Source organism: Physella acuta, unplaced genomic scaffold, assembly GCF_028476545.2.
Source record: "Physella acuta isolate Inbredline_101_S28 unplaced genomic scaffold, ASM2847654v3 ptg001765l, whole genome shotgun sequence".
NCBI lineage: Eukaryota > Metazoa > Mollusca > Gastropoda > Physidae > Physella > Physella acuta.
In genome coordinates, this window is record NW_026733275.1 from 131,163 (window position 1) to 150,345 (window position 19,183).

Here is a 19,183-nt window from a genome sequence, read left to right on the forward strand (position 1 = left end):
ATATGTATGTATGTATATACACATACACACACACCAGCCACCAAACGATCTGTCCAGCCACCCACAGTCTACAAGAGATTCTTCACTCTAGTCTGCCGACAGTATCTCTTCATATTCCAAGGTCTCTGAAACAGATGAACTCTACTTCATCTGACCCACGTGTCTTGGGCACGAGCGGCAAAAGATGAATCCGGTCTGTCTGTCTTAAGTGCATAGCACTCAGATGGTTGTGCCCGCAAGAAAGAGATCGACCCCTAAGAGAAACCCACGACAACAGCGGGACTCAAAACTCGCCTCACCCATGATGGTTCCCATGGAAGAGCTCAAGCGCCCAGCGCACCCTACGCCGTTACCACGGCAACCAGAGTTCCACGAGGCATCATCCTCTGATCGTGCAAGAGAGATCAATTCTGAGCTTTGAAGTCGAGGGAATTAAAACACAATAAATTGAGAGCTGTTGTTTTCCCTGGACAATAGAATGCACTTTCCAAATAGTGCCGGCGGTTTATTTATGGTGGCGTATTAATTCTAGACTACCAAATAGTACTTCCCCCAACATAAACACTCAAGTATTAATGGCTTTGTTATGAGTTCTTTAGAGAAATTCTTCACGTCTTACACGCAATGTAAATCATCGATACCACACGTAGGAGAATGTTGGTGTTTTTTAAATCGTGTAGATATCGCTGCGGCCGGACTAGACAGTTAATTTTTCCTAGAACAAAAACTCTATATATGTGGATCAGTGGAAGCTGGGACTAGTAAAAAGGAAGGCGTTGCAAGGTTGTGGTGCAGTGTTGGTGAGGGGTAGCGGCCTGTCTCGTGCTGGGGTGTGTGTGTGTGGGGGGGGGGGGGGTATGCCTGTCTCTTGGTGGGGGGGGGGGGGGGGTGGGCCTGTCTCAAAATGGGGGGGGGGGGGGGAAAGGCGGCGGTCTGTTCCGTGCTGGGGTGTGGGGGTGGGACGGGTGTATGCCTGTCTCTTGATGGGGTGGGGGGGGGGGGGCGCCTGTCTCATGCTGGGGGGGGGGGGGAGGCGGCGGCCTGGTCCGTGCTGGGGTGGGGATGTAGTGTCGCGTGCTGGGGAGTGGGGGGATGCTTGTCTCATGCTGGGGTGGGGGCGGGCTTTCATGTGCTGGGGTGTGGGATGAAGTGTCCAGTGCTTCTGTGTGGGCAGCTTTTCCGGGGAGGGGGGATGCTTGTGCCGTGTTGGGGTGGGGGTGGACCGTGCTGGGATGAGGTTGGCCTGTCCCGCGTTGCAGCCCGCCCAAAATTAAGAAGAAGACGGTAAAATAAAGTTGAAATTTCCGTTGTTACGCCACGGAATAGGATTACCTAGAGGCTGTTGTTTTAAACGACACAATGGGGTTTACACGGGAACAATACTTAGGACTACAAATAGTACAATATCAATGACATACACGCACAGCTTATATACTAATATTAAGTTATAATAAATTATAAAGATATTGTCTGTCAATTATATCGCAGAAGTTCAATAAGATAGAGAAATTTGTTCTGAAATAAAACTACACACAATTTTATGTCAGCCCTTTCTTTATAATGGATCAAGGAACAATGTCCTTAAAGTACATAATAGACGTAGTTGAACCATCTCTGACCTCACAATACCTTCGTTTACCGAGGTAAAAAAAATAGATTAACTCTACTGTATCGATCTATTTAACCGTTATCCCACTTGACATATATCTTTGAACCCTCGGAAAATTGTATGACCACAACGACACATTGATTCAGCGGACTCCATATTTTGGATGGCTTCCTCCAGTTCATGTCAGCCTACATTCTTGGTCTCTCTGACGATAGATCTTCTCTCGTCTGGTACAGATCCCAGTCCAGACCCCCCCCCCCCCTTCGGCTACTGGTTTACGCAGGGTTGGGTCAGTCCACACTAGGGTACTAACAATCAGTAGCCTCACAAGGCGGGTGACACCAAATCTAAAAATATACTGTCGAGATAATGGTTTATCCAGTTGAAATGGGAAAATTCTAAATGGGAGGGAGGGTCAGACCAAACTGAAAATATTAAAATTACTGTCTAAATAATGTTTTATTTAGTTCTAATAGTAAAATTGTAAGGGGGGGGGTGACACCAAACTGAAAATATTAAAATTTATTGTTGAGATAATGGTTTATCCAGTAGAAATAGGGGGGGGGGGCGGAGTGCTACCAAACTGAAAATAAAAAAGTATCAGAGAGAGTGGTGTGAAACCCTCAGTCACCACACCGAGTCATGCTTGACATTATGAGACCTTTGCTTACAATTCTTACATAATTTCACCCACTTTAAACTCTAAAACTTTTGGTTGTCTCCATAATCTTCTATCTTTAAAAATATTTGATGGCTCTACTTGTCAGATTCCTGAGGGTGGGGGGTGGTTGAGAATCAAGTAGATCTATACAATTCCATCACGACAACCATAAAAAAGATGTCCGCCTTACAATGTAACAAACCATTTAACGTTGACGTCTGGGTTGAGTTGAATCGGCTTTGAAAAATATACCAAAATAAATCTAAAGCATGATGAATATTATCGGCCTCATTTTAGATTTTGATTGAGGGTTGTTTTTTTCCCTTATAAATTCTTAGCAGGTATTGACTTTCGAAACGAAGGCGAGGGGGGAGGTTTGTCTGTATAAGTAGCGGCCTTTGTGACGTAACCCACTAACTAGATGTGTCCAGTTCAACAAAAGGAAATCGATAGCGCTGTCTGGCTCACGACTGTATGGCGTGGCCAGATTTTTTCGACAGTTCATTTTCTCGGCAATGTAGTTTTTATTTGACGTAGAGCATCGGGGATGTTTTTCTTTTTGCTGTTTTTTTTTTCTTTAATTTTTTCTTCTGTAGCTGAAAAGGTTTCATGAATAGGCGATGAATGTGATTTGTTATTAACGTTAGCTATGCCAAAGTAATACAGAGAAGGGGTTCTTAGGGTGAATGGGTCCAGAGTTTCTTCCAGGCATCTAAAGAAAACATATACTTTTACCAGTGTCCGCCACCCCCCGCCCCCGTAAAATGTTGTCCGCCCCCCTCCCTCGAAAATATCCAGCCTCCTCCTCCCCCCCCCCCTCGGAGAAAAAAGTCTGGAAGAAACACTGCATGGGACCCGATATTTAAATGGATACCGTTTAGCTCGGCTAATGATAGGTAGAGCTTATCCAAGGTGCTTAAGATGATGTCAATCCGTTTATGGATTTTAACTACGTGTTGAGAATAAGAATCTCAGATGGACAGCACTAGCAGAGCAACTGATTTTTAAAAAAATAAGAATTAGTTGGTCTTCTCGGACTTAACACTGTGAGGAGCACTGTGGAGGGTGGAGGAAAGAGTGGAATGGGGAGGGTTAGAAGGACACTTGTGGCGCCCTAAAGGTCCAGCTAGTCTACAGGACAGAAGAAATATATTTTTTATCTTCAGCTTAAGGCTGTGTTGACCCCCTCTAAAAGTAGAAGTATTCCATGATTTTCAATACAAGTTTAGGGTACCTCCTCAAGTACAACTGTTTAATAATTTTGTTATACAAAGATAAAGAAATAATAAAAGATTTTTTTTAAAAAATATCAATAGAAAATGGAACCGACATTTTTAAAATAAATAAGTATATGTTTAGCTATAAGTAAAGGACGGCGTGGCCTAGCTAAAGACTCTAGACTGTTAACCAGAAAGTCGAGTTCGAATCCGGGTTCAAGTCATTGGCTGGGCATAGTGCTGACAACACTGTCCCTTCATATCAGAGGTCACAGAAACAGGTAAACTCCAACGCGAAAGGGAACTTGTATAGCTGTGTTGTGGAGTGTAATTTGTAATTCAACATCATCATTTCTACCAACAAAGAGTTGCCAGGCAACCGATTCCACCCATTCACCACACACCCTTTCACCTTGAAGACTCACTGGTGGGTTGTTTTGTCCTAGCTCACAGCGCCCTGCCCGACACACAACCTCTGCGGACCCCCAAGACGTCAGGCCATTATGTGAAACCTAACACCCTAATTAAAACTCTTGACCGGCAGTTTGTTTTCACGAAACAAAAGTTTACCGTCAGGACAGCAAACAGACTTTGTTCTGCCCCGACACTACGCACACAGTGATAAAACCAGTGGGGTTCAAAAGGTCATTGACCTGCCACAGCTTATCAGGGGAAAAAACAACAAGCCTGTATGCTGGACTGATAACACTGACATCATCTGATACGTGTTTAATTATTTTTCATACAGAATTTTTTTTTAGAACAAAAAAAAAAACAACATTTAAAAAAAATAATATAACAGCAAATGATGTTTGATCTTCGTTAGAATAAACTATCCAATGGATATTTTATATAAATCTATTGGCTATCTATTTATATAATTCTCTTCTAGGAGACGTTAGAAAACAAGCTGTAGGCGCGCCTTAAGTCCCCTCTCTTCCTCTCTAGGAAGTCTGGTGAGCTGTGGTTCACGCTAAATGTTTACAATCATAGAGCCGGGTTTAGTGACTGCTATTAGGGACAGATAATTTAGTTTGAAATCGATTTTAAACTTAGGGGAGGTAGCAAATATTTTCAGTGATAGCAGTGGTACTGTCGAATTCACAAATTATGAATTACTGAAAAGTAGAAAATAAAACAACTAAATAGCGGCGTATGATATGCCGAGGGTCGGCTCGTATATACATAAATAGTTAAATCGATTATAAACAAATACATGTGCGCGTTTGTGACTCGAGCTGCCGTGGTAAGAACCCTCCCATAGCCAGAGATGGAGTAGCCCGTCGGTCTACCGGAAGAAATCCCGGTGGGTCCCCGGGAAAAAAAATTCCGGTGGGACCTATAGAAAAAAAATCCCCATGAAACAAACTTGGTGGGACTTTAGGAATAGTGCTGTCAGTCAGAGTCCTATTATAGTTTAGATTTTTTAAAATAACGTATTTCTCCTTTTTACCATTTCTATTCCTTCATATCAAGGCATAAAACGCAGGCTTTGATTGAGGAAAAAAAATGCACAATAAAAAACTTTCAATCTGGCGTTATGGGCTCCTTTTAAAATTCCCCGGGCCTCTTGGACACAGCCAGTCCATCCTTGCCCATAAAAACACAGATCTTGGGAGATATTATCGGTCTCTGTCCTGGGATTAGGGTTAGGGTTAGGGTCCACACGGAAAAAAATACGCGATTCGATATTGAAAACAATCTATTGCAAAGGGGGTTCCTAATAAGGAAAATTACAAATTACGTTCACTTAATACAAAGGTGTAAATTTATGGATAATATAGCTGATACTAGGATTTTGGTTACTTCAAGAATTATGATTAAAGATACGAATTTGGACCAAAGTACGTTGAATTGTCTAGTTTAGACTTCATTGTTTTATAAAGGTTTTTGGCTTAAAGACTGTTATTAACCTGTTACATTTGTTTTATATTTGGTATGGCTTAGCCCTTAGTTCAAATAAACTGTTTGATTTAGTAACTCATAAAACAAACACTAGATAAAATGTTTAAAGCTTTTTTGTAACATTTTAAAATAGATTAATTGTACCTACTTCGTCCACTTTTAATTAACTCGCCCTTTACAATAATAAGATAGTTATGTACATGAAAGATAATTCGTATGTCACCAGTTATTACAAGTGTACAAGAAATAAAATCTAGCTCATGATAGTTCTATGTAGTGATCCTTATGTTGTCCCTATGTTAAGTGTGGTGTTGGGGTTCTTTACAAGGCCGTAGAGTTGAATAAGCTGGGAAGATCAAATATTATTTCTTTTTTGCTGAGTAAGCAGAAAACAGACCTTAAGTTACGTCAATATTTGTAGGTCATGTGAGGTCAGTAGGTTAAGGTTTTTGGTGGCGAAAAGGTGGTTAAGAAAGGAGGAAGAAAAATTTGTGTTCAAATATTTTTAGGTGGTTATTGGTGGGTTTATATGTTTATACTAACCAGGCATTCAGACGGCTTTAAGTGGCTAATGGTGGGTTTCTGTATTTATACTAATCTAATGTTTAGATGTTTACAAGTGGCTAATGGTGGGTTTCTGTATTTATACTAATCTGGTGTTTAGATATTTACAAGTGGGTATTGGTGGGTTTCCGTATTTATACTAATCTAATGTTTAGATGTTTACAAGTGGCTAATGGTGGGTTTCTGTATTTATACTAATCTGGTGTTTAGACGTTCACAAGTGGTCATTGGTGAGTTTCTATGCTTACAGCTGGTGACGATTGGTGACCATGACGGTAGGACTGGTTTAAAGGGTAATAGTTATAACCCTTTTTCTTGCTTTAACGAAAGACAATTCATGGCAGCTACACTACCCCTTTACAGCGGAGAAGAATTAGTGCTGCACATTCAGATTACGGGTGACATTCATTATGTCATTATGTCATCTGCCCTGCCTTACCCCCTTATTCCCCACCCCTGCCACGTATATATATATATATATATATATATATATATATATATATATATATATATATATATATATATATATATATATATATATATATATCATATTACTAGGACGCACTTAGTCGCATCGGGTGAATGCATTTCATTGATCGCACACTACTTCTTATGTTACCCCCGTTATCATGCTCAATATCTACTGACTACTAGCCTAGCCCTGCGCGTTACATATAGTCGTCAACGCTTTGCTATCAGTGAAACTGTCAAGTCTTCTAGTTCTCGTCTATGTATAGAAAAAAAGAGCCTAATGTCCCCAGTAGGTCAAGCTCTAATTTAATAGTTTAAAACAAGCAGGATACGTGGCTCGTCCATGACACACTGACCCACTACACACTGCACTGACACACCACACGGCGACGGCTGAGGGTCTTCAGGGTTTAACATACCACACCACACCACACACAATTAATAGGTGTCTGAAACCCATAACACACTACACATCAGTGGCCAGTAGTTTCAAGCCCTCAACACACTACACACTTCGCATACACAAATTGTCTCAAGCACATAACACACTACACATCAATGATGAGCAGTCTCAACCCCATAACACAACGCATATCAATGACTGGTAGTCTTAAGACCATAACACACCAGTGGCGTAGCGAGGGGGGGGGGGGGCGGGGGTGCGGACCGCACCGGGTGACACCAAGGCAAAAAATAGCAAAATATAGAGAAAAATGATAATTCCAGAGTGTTAAAAAGTCTTTTAAGAGCAAATTTGACAAATCCCGACAAGGGTGGGTGGGGGGGGGGGGTGCAAATCGAAAATTGAAAGTTTGTCCCCGGGCGCCGGGAAGGTTCGCTACACCTCTGGAGGGGTGACACCATTAAGTACCGCACCGGGTGACACCCGACCTCGCTACGCCAGTGTAACACACTACACACTGATGACTAGTAGTCACAACCCTATGACTTACTACACACTACAAAAGACTCACTGAAAGTCTTCTACATACAACACACTTCTACTATTGACTTTTTTTTCAATCTTCAACATTGAAAAAATAAACTTTCATGCTCTTTATTGTTTCTACAATAAAGATCAAACAAGTTTTATTGTTGTTCTTCTGAAACAATAAGGTATTTATATTCCTTTGACAATATACATTTTATGATCAAGCCTAACGGCCGGTAGCTAACGCTAATATTCAGAGTTAGAATTGTGTAATGTCACCGAATAAACCCAGATATGTTGGGTACACATCAATAGTTGGTAGATGCGACAGTTCTTCTCTTCTCTATAAAAAGACTAGCTTATTCAGGCGACTTTAAATCTCCATGTAGAGTGAAATATTACCTCAGTAGCCCCGCACTGTTTTCTCACCACACCCACACCCCACCCCACACCTTCCTAGCCTCAACCACACTAGCTCTCCACAATCCCGACACATTATCATTAACCCACTTCCCCAATCGCACAACCTCTTCGTCCACCACCCACATTCATACAATCTTTTCTCCTACTCCTCGACTAACCCCCCCCCCCCCCAAATCTCACAACAGTTTCTTCCCCCACCCCCTACCCCAAACACAGTCGTCCTTCTCCTCCCACCCTCAATCATACAACTTTTTTCACCCCCAACACACTCCCCATCACACAGCCCCTTCCTCCACCCTCCTCCAATCATGCTGCCTTTTCCTCCCCTTCCCCCACACCAATCTACACTTCCCCTACCCAATATACACTCCCCCACACCAATCTACAATCCCCACCCCAATCTACACCCTCCACCCCCACCCCAATCTTCACTTCCCCACCCAAATCTACACTTCCCCACCCCAATCAACCCCCCCCCCAATCTACACTTCCCCACCCCAATCTACACCCCCACCCTACTCACCATAGCCCTACACTACTTCTTATCCCTCTCACCCCTCCCCTTGTCATAAACTACGTCAACACTCACCACTGCCCTACTGTAAACACAACTCAACTACCGGCTCGGCCTCAGGTCGTGAGTACTGACGGGTAGTTCGCCAGACAGCAGGGTCGTTGGTTCGTTTATTCGAGTCATCAACAGCGCTGGAGGCTATGTGTGTGGATCACAGTGGATGGGGGAATGGGGGATGGTAGGTGTGGAAAGGTAAGTGTGGGGAATGGTGGGTATGGTGGATGTGGGCGTGATGGATGGAGTGGGGGATGGTGGGTGTGGGGGGACGGTGGAAGTGGGGAATTTTGGGTGGGGAAGTGGATGTTGGGTATGGGAGATATTGGATGTGGAAGTGGGTGATGGTGGGGGGGGGGGGTGGATGTGGAAATAGTGGGAGTAGGGCATGGGGCAGGTTGTGAATGATACCAGCCTTCATGCGACAATCCAAATCTCTCTCCCCCCCCCTCTCTCTCTCTCTCATTCTCTCCAGTAGAAGAAACAAAAGTTTATGTGTCATCCGTGCAACGTCCTGGTTAGCTTTATTTTGTTGACCCCCCCCCCCCCCCCCCTCAAGATTTCTTTTCGTGGGGTGTAGGATAGGTCAGGCTTTATTAACTTCTGGTCATTTATAGTTGTATGGTCATCGATGTCATGCTACTCATCTTCCAGGCACCTCTTCGGGGGGGGGGGGGGGGGGGGGAGGGGGGGCGAAGAAAGTCTACCGCCCCCCCCCCCTCCCCTGAAAATGCATACATACCCCCTCCCCTGAAAATGCAGACTGCCCCCCCCCCCCCCACCCCGGAGAAAAAAATCTGGAAGAAACACTGCTCATTTGTTCCTTTCCGTTTTCATCTGTACTCTCTATATAAACAACATCTTACTCTTAACCTCCATATTGACCTCTAACCTCCATTATGACCTCCGCCCTCCCCAGCTGTCCTTTACCTATCCTCCTTATAAGCGTCCATCCTAAACGTTTCATTAATGCATTTACCATCCATTTTTTATTTAATTTAGATTCATTAATAAAGAGAGAAAAAAACCTACAGAAAATTGAATTCAATCTGAAAATATTGAATTTCAATGAATCAATCTCTGTGCGTGTATTCGCATAAACGCCCCCTTTTCTTTTAATTAACAAGTTAATTAAAATATTTTAATCAAGTTAACAAAAAAAAAAAAAATATAGGCCAACCATTTTTTTTAAGCTCCCCAACAATTAAAAGAAGGATTCAGCAGATTGAATCAAGCTGACGTGAATCTTCTGGAGGTTTGCCAAAACATTTTCTAAAAAAAAACCTTTTATTTGATTCTTTTTATTTTACACGGTTGGTTTATGTGAAATTATTTAACGGGAATCATAAGCTGATTAAGTAATGTATACTTTAATACAAGTCACAACAAGACGATGAGTACATAATGGAAGATTATATCAATAGCTTATACCAAGATATTGTTGTATTTTATAACATCACGACTAACTCAACTTTGTCTAAACAAAATATTTCTAAAAAAAAAAAAAATAAAGAGTTAAGATGTTCTAAATATCTGAGTATCATTACTGGCGTGGGCACAGATGCTCACTCACGTCAAACTAAACACACACACCCACACACACACCACACATTTATCTGATGAGTAACTCGAGCTTTAAATTAATAGACACAGCTCAACTTATACATGCAGATCTAATTATACAAGGTAAATAATTAGAAATTAAAAAAAAACACGACCAAATTGATTAAGGCCAAGGCCGTAATGTGCAGGTCAGCCAACAGAGAATGAATGTGCACATGCTGTTGAATGTCAATTAGTTAATCCCTCACCCCTCCCCGCCTCGATAAAACAATTTTGGCGACTCAGCACATTTCTCAACACATCTTTCCTTCCATATTCTAGTCTGTTCCCCACCCCCTCTATTTTTTCCCCCTGTGTTTTAGAAAACCTCGTACATATACTAGCCAGTTACAACTAATAAAGCGTTAATTCCCCGCCACCCCCCCCCCCCTATTTTTACAAGCTTTTATTTCCCACTGTATTTAAAAAAAAAACAACGTACATACACTAGCCTGTTAAACTAATAAAGCGTTAGTTTAATTACCCCCCCCCCCCCTCCCCTATTTTTTCCCACTGTATTTTAGAAAAACCCCGCCCATACACAAGCCAGTTACAAGTAATAAAACCTTAGTTCCAGGTCTGGTCTGTTGTTAATTAATTGCAGGTCGGTTAATGACACACGTCCGTTTGATTCGAGTCCCGGCCGTGATGTGGCGGATGATCAAACATAGCGTATGCGGTGGATGCTCTCCCGGGCAAGATAATCCACTCTCTGGCGCACATCAAAGGTAAATATATACCTGAGCGACATGTTTATCTTATTTACTCATCGTTTGCAGCTTACAATGTGCGGGGGTCGGCAAGTTTTTTTTTCTTTTTTTTTTTTTTTTTTTGTTTGTTAATTTATTAAAAGCCATTTAATAATTAATTTCTACTAAAAACATTGACGTGACATACTAAAAGATCTGATGGTTTGTTCTGACGTTTAATACTGCTTTAAATGAATAGGTTTTACAAGCTACGTTAGCATTAATTTACTAGCTGCTAGAGCGTACACAGTGGCGTCTCAAGGTCAGGTGTAACTGGGGGTGTCACCCCCCTCACTCGGCCTCCAGGAATTTAGCATTTTAAATTTATAGTATCCCTCTCCCCTACTATACTATAACTTTAAGTGGATAAAACATAGTTTCGACAGAGAATTTTACGATTTTTCGACTTCGTGTCACCCCCTAAATGGCGTCACCCAGCAAACCCCCGCCTCGGCTTGTGTCGCTACTAATTGTCAAATTGACGAAAAAGCCGCATTTATCCTTGCTTCACGCCGATACGTGTACCACTCCAAGTGTACCCCCCCCCCACTAAAACAAACTCTACCTTCCCCCCCTTCCGCCGAAAGAAATAGAATTTATATAGAAAATATATACTTTTACCAGTGTGCCCACCCCACCCAGAGAAAAAAGTCTGGAAGAAACACTGGTACCACTTGGCCCCCACAAGGCCCCACCCCACACTCACCCTGCCTACACCCTGTCTTCGTGTTAGGATGACAGTACCCCCCCCCCCCCGTGTCTAACGAGAACCTTGTCTTCACTACCTGAGTTAACCATTGCTATGTACATGTATGTGACGTGGCATAGCAATAAAATCCGATGATGTAATAAAATTATTGTTCAAAGTGTTAAATTATCCACATCCACGAATCAGTGTGTACTTTCCTTTGTCCTGAAATGAGAAAGTATAAATACGTTTCAATTTATTTACCATTATTCAACCCCAATTTTATCATCCATTATTCAACCCCAACTTATCATCCATTATTCAACCTTAAAGTAATGATAGGAAAAACGAGCAGCAGGAATATTATTTCCCTTGAATAAATAAAGCACGCAGAAAATAACTCACATCCATTCTTCTGTCTGTCTGTCTTTTAAACAGTTCAGTCTGTTTACCACAAATAAACATATGTAGCCAGACACATTGTTCAAATATCCATCGAATTTTGTTTTTTACTCGGCAAAAAAATGAAAAAAAATATTTTAAATCTTTGGCTGAGGCTTTGTGCCTGACCCAATTATTTTTCCTTCCGGGGTTTCCAGACGATATCTTGGAGAGACATTGGCTTGCTGCTGAAGCGCTTGTTGAATCGTAGTGTAGTTATGGAAGGGGGGGGGGGGGGCGACAGTGAGGATTGCAGACTGGAGAGTGGGGGATTAGGGGTCGGGGTGGTTGGGTGAAGATTGGGGTTGGGGTTATATAGGTTATATAGATTAAAATTAAAGTTTTTAAATCCGAAAGTTTAAGTAAAAAAAAAATGTTAGTCTTTTTACTCAAGATAAATACAGGATAAATAGTCTCTAAGACTTGAGGAAATCTTGATCAGGCTTTGATTATCTTTACAGGCTCTCTGTAGTAACTACTGTGGTCATTTTCCTCCCTGTTTACGATATAGTTCAGCGATGTATTACCAGCATATCAATACAGAACAATGCGGTTCGAGTAGCCTTTTGGTTGCTGCTTGAAAAATAAAAGGTTTTTAACCTTAAAAATGTATACGCTTCAGGCTACATAATTATGAATAATTTTAAAATTTGCAATCTGTGAAATGGACGGGTGGGATAGGAAGTTATTACATGCCCCCCCCCTCTCCAGCTGCCTTTTCTTTTATATTTCTTTAGAGCCGGGTCAACCGTTAAGATATTCATGTTGGGTCACTTAGCTTGAATAAGTGCCCAAATGATTTGAGGAGGGGGGGGGAGATAAAGACAGTTTGGTTTGGGGCTGGCGACACAATTCTCTTGTAACCCTAGACATGTGATCACAGGAGACTCCATGTTTCACATGAGAGGGACTATACTTACATTCATACACACACATATACATGCCCACTCCATGTTTCATATGAGAGGGACTATACATACACGCACACACATACACACGTATCCATACCCACACTTATACACGTTAACATACATACACGTAATACACATACCCACACACATACACACCTATACATACACACACACACCTATACATACACACACATACACACCTATACATACACGCACATACACACGTATCCATACCCACACACATACACACCTATACATACACACACATACACACCTATACATACACACACATACACACCTATACTTACACACACATACACATCTATACATACACGCACATACTCATCTATACATACACACATATACACACCTATACATACACACCTATAAGTAGTATATTAGGTCGCTTTTGGAGCGTATTCCTGGCGGAGGTGGGGAGGGTGAGGAACAATGACATATAGTAAAATACTCGGGAGCAGGATGCGCGGGTGGCGCAAAGACATATAGCAAAATACTACGCCAGCTGCCGCAGCCTGGCGCATCGGGAGGGTAAGGGTGGGTGAGCAGGATGTGGGGGTGGCGCAAAGACATATAGTAAAATACTACGCCAACTGGGGTTGGCGGAGGTGGTGGGGAAGTAGGTCACCTTTTGGTGACCTTGTGACGTAATTAGTAACATTATGACGTAATTAGTGACTTTGTGATGTAATCATTGACCTAGTTACGTAATTTTAATGCGTTTTTTAATGAGTTTTAATGAGTTTTTTAAATTTTTAATCAATTTTTATTGACTAGTTACGTAATTTGATTATTTGTTTACTTTTTAATTAATTTTTATTGACCTAGTTACGTAATTGGATTTTAATGAGTTTGAATTTAATTTTGTAATTTTAATTAATTTTTATTAACGAGTTACGTAATTTGATTATTTGTTTGATTTTAAATTGTTTACTTTGTTTGTTTACTTGTTGTTTATTTGTTTATATTGTGTAATTTTTATTCAATAGTTACGTAATGTGATTTTAATTATTTTTATTTTGTTTATTTTTAATTTTATTTTATTTTATAATTAGTTAAATTATTATTAACTAGTTACGTAATTTGATTTTAATTACTTTGTTTATTTATTTATTTAATATATTTCTTTTCTTTGATGTTTAATTTGTTGGTTTGTTTGAATGTATGTATGTTTAAATAAAAGACTAACACTAGCCGTGTACTTTGTGAATAACATCCATTAAAGATAACGATCAGGCGACAGCTGTTACGTATCGATCCGCGATCCTTTGTTGACACACGCTGCGCGGTTTTTAATGGGTTTTATATCGATCGCAGCCGCTGGCCCATTACAGCTAATTAAATTGGTTATGCTTCACCGCTTTTATGCGTTGTTCGCCGACCCGATCCCACCGGGGGGTATGGTAATTAACACAAAGCCAGCGTTAAGTGTGGGAACACCTGTTACCATGACACGCGCCTCGTAGTGATTAATGGGTTTTATATTGATCCCACCCACGGGCCATCACAGCATGATGTCCCACCTAATTAAATTTTGTTATGCTTCACCGAGTTTCCCCGATCGATTTGACGGGTCATGATAATTAACGCAAAACCAGCGTTAAGTGTGGCGACAGAAGTTACCAAGCGGGTGGTGGTGGTGGTGGTGGTGGTGGTGGTGGTAAATTTGCTTAAGATTATAAACTTCAAGTTTTAAAAATCAACAACGTTACTTTTTAATTATTTTTATTTTGTTTATTTTTAATGTTAATATTGATTCCACACACGGCCATCAAATGATGGTCCGCCTAATTAATTTGGTCATGCATCGTGGGTTTATGTCGACTACAAACATCCATTAGAGACACCTGTTACTCGCTAATGGCACCCGACACGTATCGATCCACATGCGATCCTTTGTTCTTGTCAACCACCGTACAAGGGCCAAGTTAATATTGATCGAACCCACTGACCATCAGTATGATGGTCCACCTATGTGTAATTTTTATTAACGAGTTACGTAATTTGATTTTAATTTTTTTTTTTAAATTTTTAAATTTTTAATTTTATTTTATAATTAGTTTAATTATTATTAACGAGTTACGTAATTCGATTTTAATTTTTTAAATTTTTAAATTTTTTAAATTATTATTTTTAAATTTTATTTTTAATTGTTGTTTACTTGTTGTTTAATTTAATTACTTTGTATAATTTATTTGTTTGAAATTCATTTTAATTAGTTTGCTTTTAATTTCTTTGTTGTACGCCGTTTAAAATAAAAGACTAACACTAGCGTGTACTAGAAAGTGTCATTGTGTATAACATCCATTTAACCACAGCTGTTACTTATTAGTGACAGCTTGTACTTATCGATCCGCCCGTGATCCTCCCCGGCGCTCCCCGTGGTTGCTTAATAGCGGGCTCACTGAAGCGATCACGACAGGTAATTAATCGAAGCCATTAAGTCCCTCTCCGCGTTAAGTGTGGCGACAGCTGGTGCTGTAATTAGTCACGGCTCTCGGCTTTTTTCATTAGACTACAGCTGTACATGAACTATGTTCACATATCGTACGCCCGGACATTCTTTGATCAAATTAAAAAATTTTGTTTCCACATGTCCTGCGAACCGTCCCTTGCTATGTATGAAAGCTTAATGGTTGTAACTATTCGCTTATAGCGAGGGTCAGCGAAAACAAAAATATATTTAAGGGTCGGAATTTTCTTTCAACCACCGTTAAGTCAGGTTTTGAGACGAAACGAAGTCTCGGTAGGTTCGTGTTTTTTAATGGGCGACAGGGCGACTTGGTGCGTTGGTACGTAGGTATACGTGGGTAGACATGTTTTTTACAAGTCTGGAAAAGTAATTAAGTTTTTTTATGACCGTTCCGATTTTCTTTTGATCTGACCACCATTTGACCACACTGAGCCAGATAAATTTAACAATTGTCGCAGCGGGGTTTATTTTAAGTGCACCCCGTGCACGCTTGTTTACATTTTAAAAGACGTGTCGCGTGTCTTCCCCTTACGGCTTCCCTAATAGAGAAACGAGAGGAAAGACAACTGTTCTAAAATTAGAACAGCCTTGTCTACAGACACGAGTATCGTCCCTTGTGAAAAAATTCGCGTCAGAATCCTTAACTAAACAGTCAATTTCTTTAAAAAGTTAAAAAATAATTTAGGAAGACAAGGGTTAACAAAATATATATCTTAGTCTTGCAGCAGATTACCTTCCCATGTTCGCTTTAGTATTACAGTTTTCATCAATCTTCTTTTTGACTTGAACTTCTTTAATTTTTAAGAAAGTTTACTTATACATAATACATTACGTCTAATGACAATTTTTTATTTTTACCACTCAATGTATTTTCTTTTTCTATATCTTACATTGTCATCTTAATTTTTTGATCACCTTAGGTGGTGGTAAGGTGGTAAGGTGGTGGTAAGGTGGTAAGGTGGTGGTAAATTTGCTTAAGATTATAAACTTCAAGTTTTAAAAAACAACAACGTTATAGTACGTCGTGTCAAATGACACACCGTTTAAAATGTCTACATTTAAAGTTCACCAAAATAATGACGTAAAAACTAAATATGATATGACGTTAGCATACATATCATTCAATCTAATCACTCTAAAGTACAAATCAATAATTTTTTATTGATTAAGGGGCTGGGTGAGTTATTTTTATTCGGGTGCCCAGGGAAGGTTTGGAGTTGGTTGGGACAGATTTTATACACGAGTCGGTGACGTTTTCACCGAGGCAGGGTTCGAATCTAGACCATGCATGTTTTGGAATTGTTAGGGAGAGTTAAACTAAGGTCGGTGAAGTTTTCACCGAGGTTGGTTTTGAACTCGGAACATGCCTGTTTTGGAATCGGTAGGTGTAGAGTCCATACTAGGGTCGGGGAGTTTTGCTAACACTGAGCCAGGTTGCAAAGTTGGCACATGCATGTTTAGGAATTGATGGTAGCCGAGTTCATACTAGTGTCGGTGAAGGATGGTTTTGATCTCGGAACATGTATGTTTTGAAATTGTTGGTAACCGAGTTCATACTAGGGTCAGGGGAGTTTTTGTTAACACCGAGGCAGGTTGCAAAGTTGGTACATGCATGTTTAGGAATTGTTGGTAGCCGAGTTCATACTAGTGTCGGTGAAGGTTGGTTTTGAACTCGGATCATGCATGTTTTGAAATTGTTGGTAACCGAGTTCAGACTAGGGACGGGGGTGTTTTCACCGAGGCAGGTTACAAAGTTCGTATATGCATCATTGGAATTGTTAGGTAGAGTTAAACTAAGGTCGGTGAAGTTTTCACCGAGGTAGGTTACAAAGTTGGTACATGGATGTTTAGGAATTGATGGCAGTCGAGTTCATACTAGGGTCGGGGAATTTTGTTAGCACTGAGGCAGGTTGGAAAGTTGTTACATGCATGTTTGGGAATTGTTGGTAGCCGAGTTCATACTAGTGTCGGTGAAGGTTGGTTTTGAACTCGGAACATGCATGTTTTGGAATCGGTAGGTGTAGAGTCCATACTAAGGTCGGTGAAGTTTTCACCGATGGTGGTTTCAAAGTTAGTACAGGCATGTTTTGGAAGTATTAGGTGTAGAGTCCATACTAAGGTCGGTGAAGTTTTCACCGATGGTGGTTTCAAAGTTAGTACAGGCATGTTTTGGAAGTATTAGGGGCCGAGTTCATAGTAGTGTCGGTGAAGGTTGGTTTTGAACTCGGAACATGCATGTTTTGAAATTGTTGGTAACCGAGTTCATACTAGGGACGGGTGCGAGGGCGGCGGACAAAATTGTCGATGTAGGTAGGGTGCAAGAGATATTCAACGAGGAGTGGTGTCTACAAGTTATGTATCCCAGTCTGTTGGAGTGGTTTCTAGGGGGTTGTGATATTAGTTGAATAAATATTTGTCTGTAGGATTGTCATACAGCCTTTGTCTCTTAAATGGAATAGGTATAGTGCGGGTAGTAGTAGTAGTACGGTCTGTTTATCTAACGGTTGGTATTGAGGTTAGTGTGATGACGCAAGGTTGGATGGGAGAAGGGGAACGAGGTTGCGGACAAAGGGAAGGGGAAGGGCGAATAGTGATAAAAATAACTCACCCAGCCCCTTAATCAATAAAAAATTATTGATTTGTACTTTAGAGTGATTAGATTGAATGATATGTATGCTAACGTCATATCATATTTAGTTTTTACGTCATTATTTTGGTGAACTTTAAATGTAGACATTTTAAACGGTGTGTCATTTGACACGACGTACTATAACGTTGTTGTTTTTTAAAACTTGAAGTTTATAATCTTAAGCAAATTTACCACCACCTTACCACCTTACCACCACCTTACCACCTTACCACCACCTAAGGTGATCAAAAAATTAAGATGACAATGTAAGATATAGAAAAAGAAAATACATTGAGTGGTAAAAATAAAAAATTGTCATTAGACGTAATGTATTATGTATAAGTAAACTTTCTTAAAAATTAAAGAAGTTCAAGTCAAAAAGAAGATTGATGAAAACTGTAATACTAAAGCGAACATGGGAAGGTAATCTGCTGCAAGACTAAGATATATATTTTGTTAACCCTTGTCTTCCTAAATTATTTTTTAACTTTTTAAAGAAATTGACTGTTTAGTTAAGGATTCTGACGCGAATTTTTTCACAAGGGACGATACTCGTGTCTGTAGACAAGGCTGTTCTAATTTTAGAACAGTTGTCTTTCGTCTCGTTTCTCTATTAGGGAAGCCGTAAGGGGAAGACACGCGACACGTCTTTTAAAATGTAAACAAGCGTGCACGGGGTGCACTTAAAATAAACCCCGCTGCGACAATTGTTAAATTTATCTGGCTCAGTGTGGTCAAATGGTGGTCAGATCAAAAGAAAATCGGAACGGTCATAAAAAAACTTAATTACTTTTCCAGACTTGTAAAAAACATGTCTACCCACGTATACCTACGTACCAACGCACCAAGTCGCCCTGTCGCCCATTAAAAAACACGAACCTACCGAGACTTCGTTTCGTCTCAAAACCTGACTTAACGGTGGTTGAAAGAAAATTCCGACCCTTAAATATATTTTTGTTTTCGCTGACCCTCGCTATAAGCGAATAGTTACAACCATTAAGCTTTCATACATAGCAAGGGACGGTTCGCAGGACATGTGGAAACAAAATTTTTTAATTTGATCAAAGAATGTCCGGGCGTACGATATGTGAACATAGTTCATGTACAGCTGTAGTCTAATGAAAAAAGCCGAGAGCCGTGACTAATTACAGCACCAGCTGTCGCCACACTTAACGCGGAGAGGGACTTAATGGCTTCGATTAATTACCTGTTGTGATCGCTTCAGTGAGCCCGCTATTAAGCAACCACGGGGAGCGCCGGGGAGGATCACGGGCGGATCGATAAGTACAAGCTGTCACTAATAAGTAACAGCTGTGGTTAAAT